The following is a 12,697-nucleotide window of genomic DNA, read 5'->3' on the forward strand; positions in this document are numbered from 1 at the left end:
CAAATGCAAGGTTATCTCCCTCACCAATCCCAGAGGCTCAGGAACACACAGCCTCTCCAAAAAATCCTGAAGTGAGGAAGGAAAAGCAGCAACAGCACAGAAAGATTAGCCTGATTTCTGATTTCCTTCTGAGCAAGAATGCTTAAGGGTGATGATGGCTGTTGCACTAAACTATAGATTTTCAGTCATAATCTTGGAGTGGTGAGCCTAGTCTAAATAGTTCTCAAGAAAGAGTTAAAAATAGAGGAAGGTACACTTCAGCTACTCTTCTTCATTCCCTGCTGAATTTACCTTGCTTTGAGCAGATATTAAGATACCATCTTGATTAAATGGAATTGCTATTTCTTGCTCTTTGTTTTTCACAGAACTAAAAATTTATTTTTTTTTTTTTTTTTTTTTTTTTTTCAAAAAGGAGGAACAAACCACAGTAAAGAATTAAACATATTACTTTAAGGACTTTGTAAAATGGACACGTATTAGGTCATTTGGCCCAACAGTAATATCTTGATAACAGAAAAGTTTATCAACATGTAAGTGCAATAGAAATGTTTCTATTAAATGTGTAAGAAATAGTAAATGTAGATGTATTTTTGTTGCACATTAAAGGATTTCTCTTCCACAGCTGTTTTTCCTTGAAACTGTGGAAAGTGTAACACATCCATTTTTATGAATTGATTTGATCATTGCCATTTGTATCATCAACACCTGTTGCTCAAGAGGAGCAAAATGAAACTAGCAGACAGCAGAGAAGCCAGAAGAAAATTAGATTTTAAAAGTCTATCTGAATCTCATTTACACTTTGCAATGTAGGTGTTGAAATCTATTTCTTAACCAGTATACTTTAAAATCAAACAGTGCTCCTTTTTTAAGATTTGTGCTACTTTTCTGCTTCACAGACCTCCGGAGTCTTTCTTAGAAGCGAACTTAAATTGCTTCAGGAAACAGGAGGCTTCAGAAATGGAAACACCATGTGACAGTGGGGAAGGGCTGGCCAAGGAGAGCTCATCGTTTCCAGGGTCACTTTGCAGAAACCCCATATTTCTTAGTGTAGGGATGAAAAGGAGAAACAATAAAATATGTATTTTCGGGGGGAAGGAAATTGTGCTAAACTGTCTCAGTCCACCTCTGCCAGCCACTTTATGCTCCCTTTCAATGTATGGTTAGCTCTCAATTATATTTTTGTTTAACTCAAATTGCCAAAATAACCCCTCGTTTGAAACTGTTTCTACATATAAAGATTTATAGTGCTGGGAACAAAAATTATCATCTGGATTTCATTAAGATTTTCCTGGCAAGTAATTAATGCTGAAAGCATGTTTTGATCAAGCATCTCCAATAGCAGCAATGGTAAGTGAGTTAAAAGCATCTAGCATTAGAGAAATAGGTCTACATGGGCTCTGAAAGTTTTTGCTAGTTTTCCCAGCCCTCAGCAAACGGTGGTGCTAGTACCTTATTTTTCATTCCCTGTGTTTCCTCATTTCATGGTCATATCAGCCTCTTGGTGACTGCCAATGAGCGGATCTCATCATAGCTGAAAATTCAGGAACATGTGCAAAGAAGCCACCCAAATGGACAAGAAATTTGAATATTCTCTCTCCTGGCTTTTTGCTTTAGAATGAGAAGACTGCAGGTATGAATCTGTCAAAGTAGGTAATTAATAATTTTTTTGGTCTGTTCCTGTTTTGATTTATATCTGTTGTGACTTAATTGCATGTCTCTATTTACATGTACAGTAAGTCAATGTATGTTTTTCTGTGTTATACCTGTTGTGCATTTTTGTGTTCTAGACTATGAGAGCAGGACTCTGCCTCAGCCTGCTTTTGGGAGAATTGGCTTTTGGAGCAATAATCAGTAAGATGTGGGATGCCCTTTTCCCAAAGCAGAAATGACAGCTTATCTACTGTACTCCAAGTAAAATACATTGTGTACAGCTCCCTGTGAAGTTCCATGTTGCAGAAATACCCATTGGCACCAGAACAGTGTTTTACATTGTGCACGGGGCTGGGGAGGTACCTGTGAGATAACCTTACCCTTAGTACTGCATAATAACTCTTGTCTGTATTCAGTGGGGCTATGGACTGTATCGGAAACTATCAGCTACAGGTGTACATTTGGAGAAATTTCCAGAAAGTACTGATAACTTAGAACATACAGTGTAGCAGCAAGTGCACAACTCCTGCTAATTTCACCCATTGAAAATTACAAGCTGGAAAAGCCGTTATGAGTTGTTTTGAGAGGTCCGTGTTTTATCATCAGCGTGGAATTGTGCTTCTGGCTGTTAGTCACTGGGCTGCCAAAATTCAAGTGGCTTGAAGTGTGAGAGCTACTGGACCTGCAGGGCAGTAACGAGAAGGAGGTTATTTTATGGCTGATCTCCCTGCATGTGTCGTGTGTTTCCCTCTGATAAGGTGGCTCTATCAGCCCCACCTATTAAAGTTGTCTGACACTTCCCATTACAGACTTTGTTTTCAGATGATTATAATGTAACCAAACTATAACTGTCTGAGTTGAAATCTGACTTCTTGTACTGGTGTGCTGAAGTGCTTCATGTGGAAATTAATCAAAAGAAGTTCCCCAGGTTTGGGGTTTCTTTTAATAAGGCTAGAGAAATTGTTTTGCACAGTGAAGATAATCTGCTCTTTGTGGAACTCTAAATGTAGTTGTGTGATCTTTGATCCGCAGGTCATGATTTCATGATCTCATTAGTGCGAGGAGAGTCAGTGTACGCTCTGTATTAATGTAGAAAATGTGGAGACCAATGGATTTTTTCACATATACTGTGTGGGCTGCCAAAGGTATTTTCAAGTCCTGTTTGGCTCTCATTTCTTGCCTGAGTGCATCTGTGTTTTCTGAGTGGAGGCTTGACACTTGGAAGGAAAGTGGCTATTGGCTAAAGGACAGCTCTTATCTCTGTGAAATCAGACCAAATCTGGCAAAGCTGTAAGCTGCTTAAAGAACACGTAATTCCAATATGCTCATGCTTGCTGGGTGTTTTCAGCCTTATTCCCTATAGTTTATCTCTGTGTGCCCAGGCTGGGACAGTTCAGGCTCAGCAGATGTCTCCTGTAACCGAAGTTCTCAAACTGCTGCTGGCTACACTGGCCCTGGACATCGTTAAAAAGATCAGGGGCTCTTTCTCTTCACTTCAATGCTTAATAGAATTATAATATAAAATTATAAAATTAAAAAGAATAACAAAGAAGACCTTTATCCAGGGACCAAAACAAGAGACTAGGACAAGGGATCTGGCTGTAGGAAGACCACAGAATACAGGGAGTGGGGGCCAATGGAGCAGTGAAAACAGTGTTTGGGTTACTCTGCTGGGTAAAAACAACCAGGATTTAAGAGATTAGGGCAACAAATGAAGAAGGGAGTTGAGGGTAAGACAGAGGTTATTTTACCATCCTTGAATAGAAGAAATGGGGCTGGTGGGCCATATAGCCAAAGCAGGTGTTTCCCGAGGGAGGGACTGGAAAAGTGAAGAAAAAGTTCCACTGTAGTGTCTATGAGAAGATGAACTTCAGTCAGGAGGCTAAGCAGTAAGCACTAACATCAGCTGTGAAAGACAAAATGGGAAGACATATGTGAGAGGAGGCACCAGCCTGAGAAAGGAGAAAATGAGAGAAGGGACAGGAGATGGTTTTGTGGATTTTGTGGTTCTAGTTATTCTCTTTAATTGAGGGATCAGAACAATGTAACATTAGTGAAAAAATGTTACTTTGTTTTTCAGACCAAAACAACTGTACACAACACCTATTCTAGAGTGCATTTTCAATTCTGCAGTGCCAAAAACTCAGAATGAATGGATTCCAGAGATAAAATATTCCATGCAACCTTAATTTTGTCCTTGTTTATTTACATCTGAAAAATGTTTCCCTTTGCCTAACACATATACAAAAGAGGGGGATTGAACAGTCTGTGAAAGTTCATGTCACAGTTTTTTTAATAACAAAGGGTTTTGATAGCAAAGGATTTTAATAAATGTAATACACTAGCTGGCAAAAGGCCCCCCTGAGCTAAACAGTATGTAATATTTTAAAACAATATTGGTTTAAATCGTTAAATTTAAAGAATTTAAAGAAAGAAATAATGAAAGAAATAAAAGAAATAATTTTTAATCTGAGCTATTCTGTTGGAACCAAGAGGAAAACCTATTTTAAAGTGTATGCAGCAAAGTGGCAATGGAAATCTACAAACAGAAACAATAAAAATAACTAGGCTAAGCTTTGATGTTCCTTTACAAGTTTGCAGCTCTTGCTGTCCAACAATGTTATGACATTTATGCAGAGCAGATGATGCTGGATCAGGACCCAAGAATGAAAAGAGGGGCCACTAAACTGCCTGTGTGGGTACTACCTGAAGGTGTGTAAAGGCTGTTCATAGCTTCCACGTGAATTTGAATCACTGCCATGAAGTCTGATGAGTACTTTTTTCACCACAAGATCAGTATTTAATTAAAATTATGCACATTAAAATATGGTGCTTTTCCTCCCTGTCACAATATTGGCAGGTGTGCATATAGCTTTATTTTACTTTGAATCTGCTTGAAAGAATGAAGGGTTTTGTGTATCTAACCTTTTCCAAGTTTGTTTCTGTTTGAAGATTTTGCCTGCTTAATGAGCAGTAAATGAGCTCCCTAATGGAACAAACCCCTCATGTATTCCAATATTCTTTACCAGATGCTGTCAGCTTGCACCCAGAGAGGGTGAGCACCTAAATTAAGTGCCTGTTAGGAATAGTCTCTGGTTGTCTGCTCAACCAGAAAGGATTAAATTAAATTTAATTAATTAAAACCCAGGAAAGGGTTTAATTTGTGGTTTAGGACCCACCTCTAGTTACCCACTAGTTACAGTTGACACTAATACGTGATGTGCATATCTGGAATAAAGTTACATTGTCAAATTAAAGTTCAGCAGTGTGATGTCTTTTGGCTGTCTTCTGTTACTGCCTAGAGTCAGTCTTGTTCACGCTCACCAGGGCAGAGCTGCCATGAGAAGCCTTTAATAATGAACCTTCCTTTCATCAGATGCAACAGAGGACCCACATATTTCTTCTTGCAAAACCAGAGCAAATTCTGCCACTAGCAGATGGGAGGTGTGTGATTTTGTAATTTACAAAGTGGATGGTTTTAATTTTGGAGAATAAGCTCAAGTTTGAATTCCCATTAGGTCATGGCAACTGTAATGGTAAGAAGGGAGAGACAACAACGGAAAAATATCTTTTAATTGGAACAAAGTTGTGATTATGCCTGTTCCTAAGAACAAATTCTGTTTTCTCTGTGCTGATAGCCCCTAGGTACACTTAGCAATTTGGAAATTTTTAATTCAGAGTAAGAGTTTCGATTCTGTTATTTCCTTGCTTTGCATGCCTTAAACAGACAGAATCAGCAATAAGTGAATAAGCAAGATTTAACTTTTTCCAACCAAGTAACATACAAATGAAACCATATGACTACAAACAATAGCTCTTGTGTCCCATTCCTGCTATTTGTAGGTCCCTATATTGTTCCTTTGGCTAGCTACCAGAACTCATAAAATGCTTTTAGGCAGCTGTGTCCCATTAAAGCCACATGTTACGTTACATCAGTAAGGAACCATAGAAGTGCAGAGCTGACAGGGATTTTAGAAGACTGCTTTTTTATCTTCACGGACTGGGAAAGGATCAAGCATGCCACCCTGGAAGATATTAAAAGCTCTCAGAGGAGCAGATTCCAGAACTCTTCAGACTATTTTGGCATTTCTTTTCTCTGACTGCTAGATAACTCTTTGTAATATCCAGCCTTAGTATTTTGCATTTTTTTCCTCATGGTGGACACTGTAAGCTGTTGATTACCATCCTTTTATAGAGCTCTATTACTTATTGTAAGATCACTGTCATACCTGCTCCCAGCCTCCACTTCAGAGAAAAGAAATCCAATTAGCACAGTCTTTTTTTACCGTTTCATCACCTTTTCTGTTTAAATCCTCTAATACTGTTACACTTCTCTGGATTCTGATTTGTTTAAATTTTTCTTGGGAATCGATGAAATTAATTTTTCATCTGAGGACCCATCAGTGGCCAAAACAGAAATCAATGGCTTCTGGGGATACATGTGATGTATTTGCAGCCTAGTCCAAAATTCTTTCCCTTGTGTTTGTGCATTTGATTATATTCTATAATATTTTTATAATGTGAAATTAATATAAAACATAGAAATGAATATCTGCCCCTTGGATATGGCCTAAACAGAAGAACACATTGGTGTAAGTATTAAAATAACGAACTTTTTTTCTTTACAGTATTTTTTATAAAAACAAATTATGCAATTGCGCAACCATTCTATTCTGTGCAAGCTTTATTCAAACAAAGGACAGCATTTCAGAATTATGTGTAGCTGTGATATACATATCATACAGGTAGGTTCTAATCTGTTCTTCCAAATATTCTTTGCAAAATTTGGATACAATGACAGAGGAAGGGAAGGAGGGAAGAAAGGAAGGGAAATTAAATAAGATGCTGCTAGAGTAAAAAAATTTTGAAATATTGAAAACTGAAAAGTGGTATTAATTTAGTATTTCCTTCTTTGCTAGTTAAGATCCTTTACAATCTGACAAGTGGCTATACCTTTGTGTAAAAATTACTTGTTGAAAATAAAACAACATTAAGGTAAACGCTAAATGAAGGCTGGAAGTTGAAACAAGCTTCTAAAAAAAACCCTCACAAAATCCAACCCCTTTACCTAACAAATCATGTCTGGCTGGTGCGCCAGTGGAAGACATCAGATCTGCAGTAAGGTCAATGGCACGCAGCATTACCAAAAAGAGACATCTGTGTTTCAGACCTTGGAAAACAGATAGCACTTTAAAGCATTTGTCTGCACTCCTTAAGCTTGTTCATGGGCATGGAGGAGTTGCACACAAACATTCTTTGAAAAAATACAGACAAAGTAATTTTTGTGTCAGTGAAAACTCAGAGAGGGCAGTAAATCATTCAGAGGAGCAGCCTTTTTTCTGCCCAGCATAAAGGACTAACAGATTGGGCTTGCCATACAGCACAAGGTAGAATGTTCAGACAGAATTTGTAGAAAAGAGGTTTTTTTTAAATTCAGGACAAAAGGCAGAGCTCAGGATGGCTATTCTTTAGTAATCAGATAAGAGGAAGATTGATCATCATTATATGGAGGTTGGGAAGCTTTCTAATTTAGAACTTAAGATACTTAAGAACTTAAGAAATAGCAAAGTTGTTCTTCAGACTTCAGTGCAAGTTGTGTTTTATTCCTCCCTGTGTTTTTATCGTCCCAGAATTCTTTGGTTTAGGAGTAATGTAGTACTTTTGTGAGCTAAACAAAAAGTAAACAGATGAAAACCTACTTCAGATGGCATATTTTCCATAAGTTTGTTTTAAAGTTGTTTTTTTTTTTTTCTCTTCCAAAGGGGAATTTTTCTTGCCAGTATCTTTATGACAAAAAATGGTTCCTGCAAATTCATTTAATGCCTCCATATCCTAAAGCCCTTAAGAGAATATTGCCTCATTGTAGAAGTCCATGCAGCATTTTTTCAGTTTGCTGCTACACATTTCAAAAGATCAAATAATTCCCCTCAAAAGCTCACAGCTCATCAGCAGAGCAGTGCTCGAGCTGTAGAGAAGGCACTCGGGCCATGCAATGAAACCATCTTTTTACTTTCCACCCCTTGATTTAGCAATTCTTGGGCTAGCTAATTTCTGAAAGGGCTCACAGGAGCATGGATTTTCAACTGGTCCAAAAGATACACCCTCCACAAGGTATTCCCCTTATACCACAGTGGCTGGCCCTTCCCTCCTCCCGTTGCTCCATGTGCCAGGGCACCCTACTGCACAGCCAGTGCTGTCAGGCACACACTGTCCCCTCTAGATGTAGTATGGGATCCTGTCCTGGTTTTTGCTTCTTTCCCTTGTTTCTTTTCCTCCCCTATTGTATACTACTGGGAACACTGACAGAGTTCGTGGTGAGTCAGTGGTAACCATGGACAAGCTGGCCTGAATCATCTATAAACTAAAGATGAATGGAAGGTGACTGGAGAATTAAATAGACTTTTTCCAGCAAGAGGTCAGTATGTCAAGAGGTTAGTGCATGACTCGTGGGGTCCAAGGAAGAACATCAGTATGGAGTGGGAGAACTGCAGTGTTCAATTTACTTATATCCATTGACACATGGATTAAAGAATTTTTTTTTTTTTTAAATAGGGTTGGAGGGCATTAATGCAATAACTAAACAAGCATGCTGTCTGTTTTGTCTTGTGGATATTAAGTAAGACATGTCTTACCTTATTATGTTATTATCGAATTCTCTGTTCTTTGTAAATGTTAAATGGTCATAGCAATGCAGCTATAGATAACTTCACTGAATTTGGCAATGCTGCTATCCAGGCCAGCTGGAATTAATTTTCAAGTTATGATTTTTGTAAGAAATCAAGTGCTGTTCATACTGTCACATGGTAATTCACTTCTTTCTCTAATTTGATAATTTTTTTTTGGACAGGGCCATGGATTTCTGGCGAGCTTTTTCTTTTATAATTTAATACTCTTTGATTCACATAAACCTATTGCTAGCAAATAATTTTTTAGCATTTTTTCCATTTGTTGTTCAACAATGAAGATAAACTTACAGGAAGATTACCAGAAATACCTTCCTGCCTTTTTCTTATTTTTTTTTTTTTTGAAAAAAAGCAATTCACTTCTTTTTATCCTTTCTTCCAGTATCTCCCTAAATACTTATAAATTTTTAAAAAGATTGGCAGCTCTTCTCCACAAGATAATGCTCAGAATTGCTATAGGGTTCATTCTCGGCACTTATGTATAGATGCACAATTCCACTTACCTCTTGCTTTCCAGCAGGCTTTTCTTCCTAATTGCAGAGCCAGAGAACAAAAGCATCTGTAGTCTTGTGGAAAAGAAGCGGTCCTGTGTTCTTGGGGAAGCTGAGGTCCAGTGTGAGCTTTGGGATGGATCGATGCACCCGATTTCTGCAGGTTTAGCTGCCTTGCTGGTAGCAGTCGTTATCCCAGGGGCAGTAGGAAAAGGCCAGAAGCACATGTAGGAAATCCATGCTGTTCAGATGGGTGAGTTGAAGAGCAAGCTTGGCTGTGGTACTGGACTCTTTAAAACCAGGTGCTTAAGTACGGCTGGTGACAGAAATCACGCAGGGTGGCTCAAACATTTTCCATCACAATCTGGGATAAAGCCTTGTCTTCAGCCACAGTTGACCTACATTCCTAGATACTTTGTGCTGGCCTTCAGTAATAACATCTGAGAAGAGATCCAAATATGTTTAATGACCAACCTTTAAATCTTCTGCAAATGTTGTCCTCTGAGATTTTGCTTCCTCTCCTCTGATTAATAGGTGTGATCAGATCATTGCAAAATGCCCGGATCACTGTGGAAATTATATGAGAAGTGCCAAGAAGTACTAAGTGTCTTTTGGAACTGCTCTGCTGCTAGAACAGCAAGCCAAAAATTGCTTTGGCTGCCTCAAATAGTGTCCTATAATAATCTATCAAGGTATAATCCATCAATTCTTTGGTGTTGTTTAATGTCACCCTCAACAAATAATGGATTTGGAAATTCTTTGTCGTTATTAGTTATGCAAGCACTGCACTCTGCTTTTTCTCCAGGCTGTTCTTTTCTTCCCAATTATCAATTTTATCATCTCCAATTACATTTGGAAAGCAAGCAAAAGTAAATGTTCTTAAATCTGGCAATAATGTGTAAGCTTTCCCCTGAGATCTTAACTTTTTTTGCACTTCTCTGCACTTCCCTCTTCATGCAATTAATTCTTTCCTCTTTGTTATTATTTTCTAGTGCTCCTGGGAAGAGTGGAAGGAAAGGGAGGAGCGCAGAACAAGCACCAATTTTTTTTTCTATTTCAGCTCATTCCCCTTTCCGCTTAGTCTAAAATCCTGTTGCATTTCTCACAGATGTTTGGCCATTATCTTAAAGTAAACAGAATTCTTTTCATCGCTTTCATTCCTCTTCCTTTTCCTCTTCCTTGTCCCTGTGTCACCCTTACTATTTTTTTGACACAGCGGAGAAAACTCTAATCCTTCCTATTGCTCAGGCCTGGTTTTCAGCTTTGCTTTGGACATCCTTCCTGCATGCAGTTCAATGCTGAATCACTAATTAAAATTAAGCCCTTTAAGTAAAATTGAAATTAATAAAGAGCCAATTAAGTAAATTTAAATTGATCTCCAAGTTTATCCAGGCTCTTTTATTAGATGGTACTGCACACACAGTAAATTTTTAAGCAGCTCATATTTTGTGTTTTCTCCCCACTGAGGGTTTTACACCCATGCAGGAGTAATTCCTTGTTCCCAGTGAAATCCAGAAAAGCTCTCTACTACAGTGTTTTGGGATCTGTATAGGAATGCCCAGCCTCTGGGATGTTAGCCCAAATGTGACAACAAGCAAGTGCAGAATCACTGCACAGTCCAGGAATTAGAAGACAAAACTTCTGGGTTTGGGCATCACAGGTTCAAGAGGTCTAAACTACCTGCCTTGCCAAGTGGGTACGATCATAAAATCATTTAAGTTGGAAAAGACCTCTGAGTGCAATCATTAACTCAGCACTTTCCAGTCCCCCACTAAACCACGTCCCTAAGGGCCAGATCTATGTGTTTTTAAAATACCTCCATGGATAGTGACTCACCAGTAACTTCCCTGTGCACCCTGTTCCAGTGCTTCTTTAGTGAAGAAATTTTTCCTGATATCCAATTTAAACCTCCCCTGAAGCAACTTCGGCCATTTCCTCTTGTCCTATCACTCGGTACTTGGGAGAACAGACTGACCATGTACCTGGCTACAATCTCCTTTCAGGTAGTTGTAGAGGCCCCACCTGAGGCTCCTTTTCTCCAGGTCAAACAACCCCAGCTCTCACAGCTGCCTCTCAGAAGACTCAGGTTCCACACCCTTCACCAGTTCCAATGCCATTCTCAGGACTTGCTCCAGCACTTCAATGTCTATCTGGGGCTCAGAACTGGACATGAACTTGAGGCGTGGATGTGGAGAACAGATATGGAGGATCTGCAAGGAAGATAGGATTTCTGGCAAGTGTCAGACTTGGAGAATATGAATTGTGGTCAGCTACCTCAGGCTTTTATTGTGACTTACACAATATGGGAACTTGGTTAATGAAAAAAAGGGGAAAAATCATATGATTACATTATGTTCCTCTTCTCTTAAAGATGAGTGTGTATTCTTCACAAACGCACTGATCACTTATAAAATTTTGCCCAAAATGTAAAAAAAGAGGAGGTGCCCTCCCCCCACAAAAATTTCCAAACCCAAGCCCACCAGAAACCCTAGGTCATAACTTTTCTGAAACAAGAGAGAACTTTTTGATATATAGGATTGGCAGTTCTGGGGGACAAACACCCAAAGATTTGGAACATGGAGGACTGAGGATTTTGTTTTAAGGTAAGAAATATGCCTGAAGGAAAAAAAAAAACCCACCAGAAAAAAAAGCAGGGCATAAGGACATAAATATATCACCTAACAGTGCTTGCTATGGTGCACTCGTCTTGCTCTTCATTTAGCTCTTTGGCCCTCCTGACACAGAAATATGGTAGCATTGGAGAAAGAGCCTATTACTACTACACTAATTAAGATTGCAAAGACAGTATTTCTGAATTCTGTGTGAGTTAGATCATAAGTCTAGGAAGCTTACTGATATGTGAAGTAACAGTTTGTCTACATAAATAAGTCAGAACCTCTGAGATTATGTCCCAGTGACTGCACCCTTCCTGAACTCTAACAGGTAAGGTCACAAAAGGGTTCATTTAACAATTCCATTTTCTCTTTTTTTTTTTTTTTTTTTTCCTCCTGACATTTCCTCTAAGCTTGAGTTTTAGGCCTTTCTTACCTTGAAGCTAGAATTTAGCCACAGATTTCAGTGCAGACCTGCAAATGAGTCCTACTGCTTGTTTTGCCAGTGTCAGAGCCTTTCAAAGGCAGGGTGGCTGCTACAGCTGCCACAGCCCCCGACAGGGGAGGGAATATCTGACTGGGCCAGGGCTATTGCTGGAGGAAGATCTTTGGGCAGCCAAGGAGCAGCAAGGCTGGCTACTTAGGGCTCTACATCAGCTTGTCTTTTTGCTTTTATCCTTTCTCTCCTCTCTCTTTCTCTTGCTGAACTTCTGTCTGCGCACTTAACCGTCTTGCAGAGCTCACTTGCTCATGTTTCTGAGAAGCCTTCAGGCAATTTTGTACAGGATGAGTGTTGAAAAACAGGTAGCTGAATATCCGGAAGATTTATGTGAAAGGGCAGCTTTATGGTTGAAGTGAAGCTTCATGAAAGGATTCACTATCTGACAGAGTCCTGTAAAAATAAGTCTGCAGTGGTGCTGTTGATTAAGTTTGCCTGAGTTGGACTTCCTTGGATCAGTTTGTCCCTCAGCAGCCTTGTGGGATGGCTGCATGGACAGAAATGCACAACAAACTCTGAGAAAGGTGGCTATAATGTTCATGCAGTGTGAATTAGCTTATTAGTATTTAATAAGCTTAATACATTGTTTTTCCCCCTCCAATTCACCTTTATTTCAGAGAACTATAAATAAAGAGCAGTGATTTTTTTTTTTTTTTCATCAGCAGTGACTTCTTAGTCACTCAAGATTCGAAGCATGTTCTTGGCTTATGTGTTAAAAAAGCATTCATTTCTTCATGCCAGTTAAAGAATGCCAGTCCCACA

The 12,697-nt window shown here is 39.0% G+C and overlaps 1 protein-coding gene across 1 annotated transcript in view; it reads left to right on the forward strand.

Annotated features, from left to right (window-relative positions):
* Positions 1–1,547: 1,547 nt before the first annotated feature.
* Positions 1,548–12,697, forward strand: part of ESR1 (estrogen receptor 1) — a 183,154-nt gene continuing 172,004 nt past the window's right edge. The window contains exon 1 of the mRNA XM_086877292.1: positions 1,548–1,646. The gene's annotated coding sequence lies outside the window, so the exon portion shown is untranslated. The remainder of the gene's footprint in view (positions 1,647–12,697) is intronic.

Source organism: Cyanistes caeruleus, chromosome 2 (assembly GCF_971803275.1).
Source record: "Cyanistes caeruleus chromosome 2, bCyaCae1.hap1.1, whole genome shotgun sequence".
In the NCBI taxonomy this organism is placed as follows: domain Eukaryota; kingdom Metazoa; phylum Chordata; class Aves; order Passeriformes; family Paridae; genus Cyanistes; species Cyanistes caeruleus.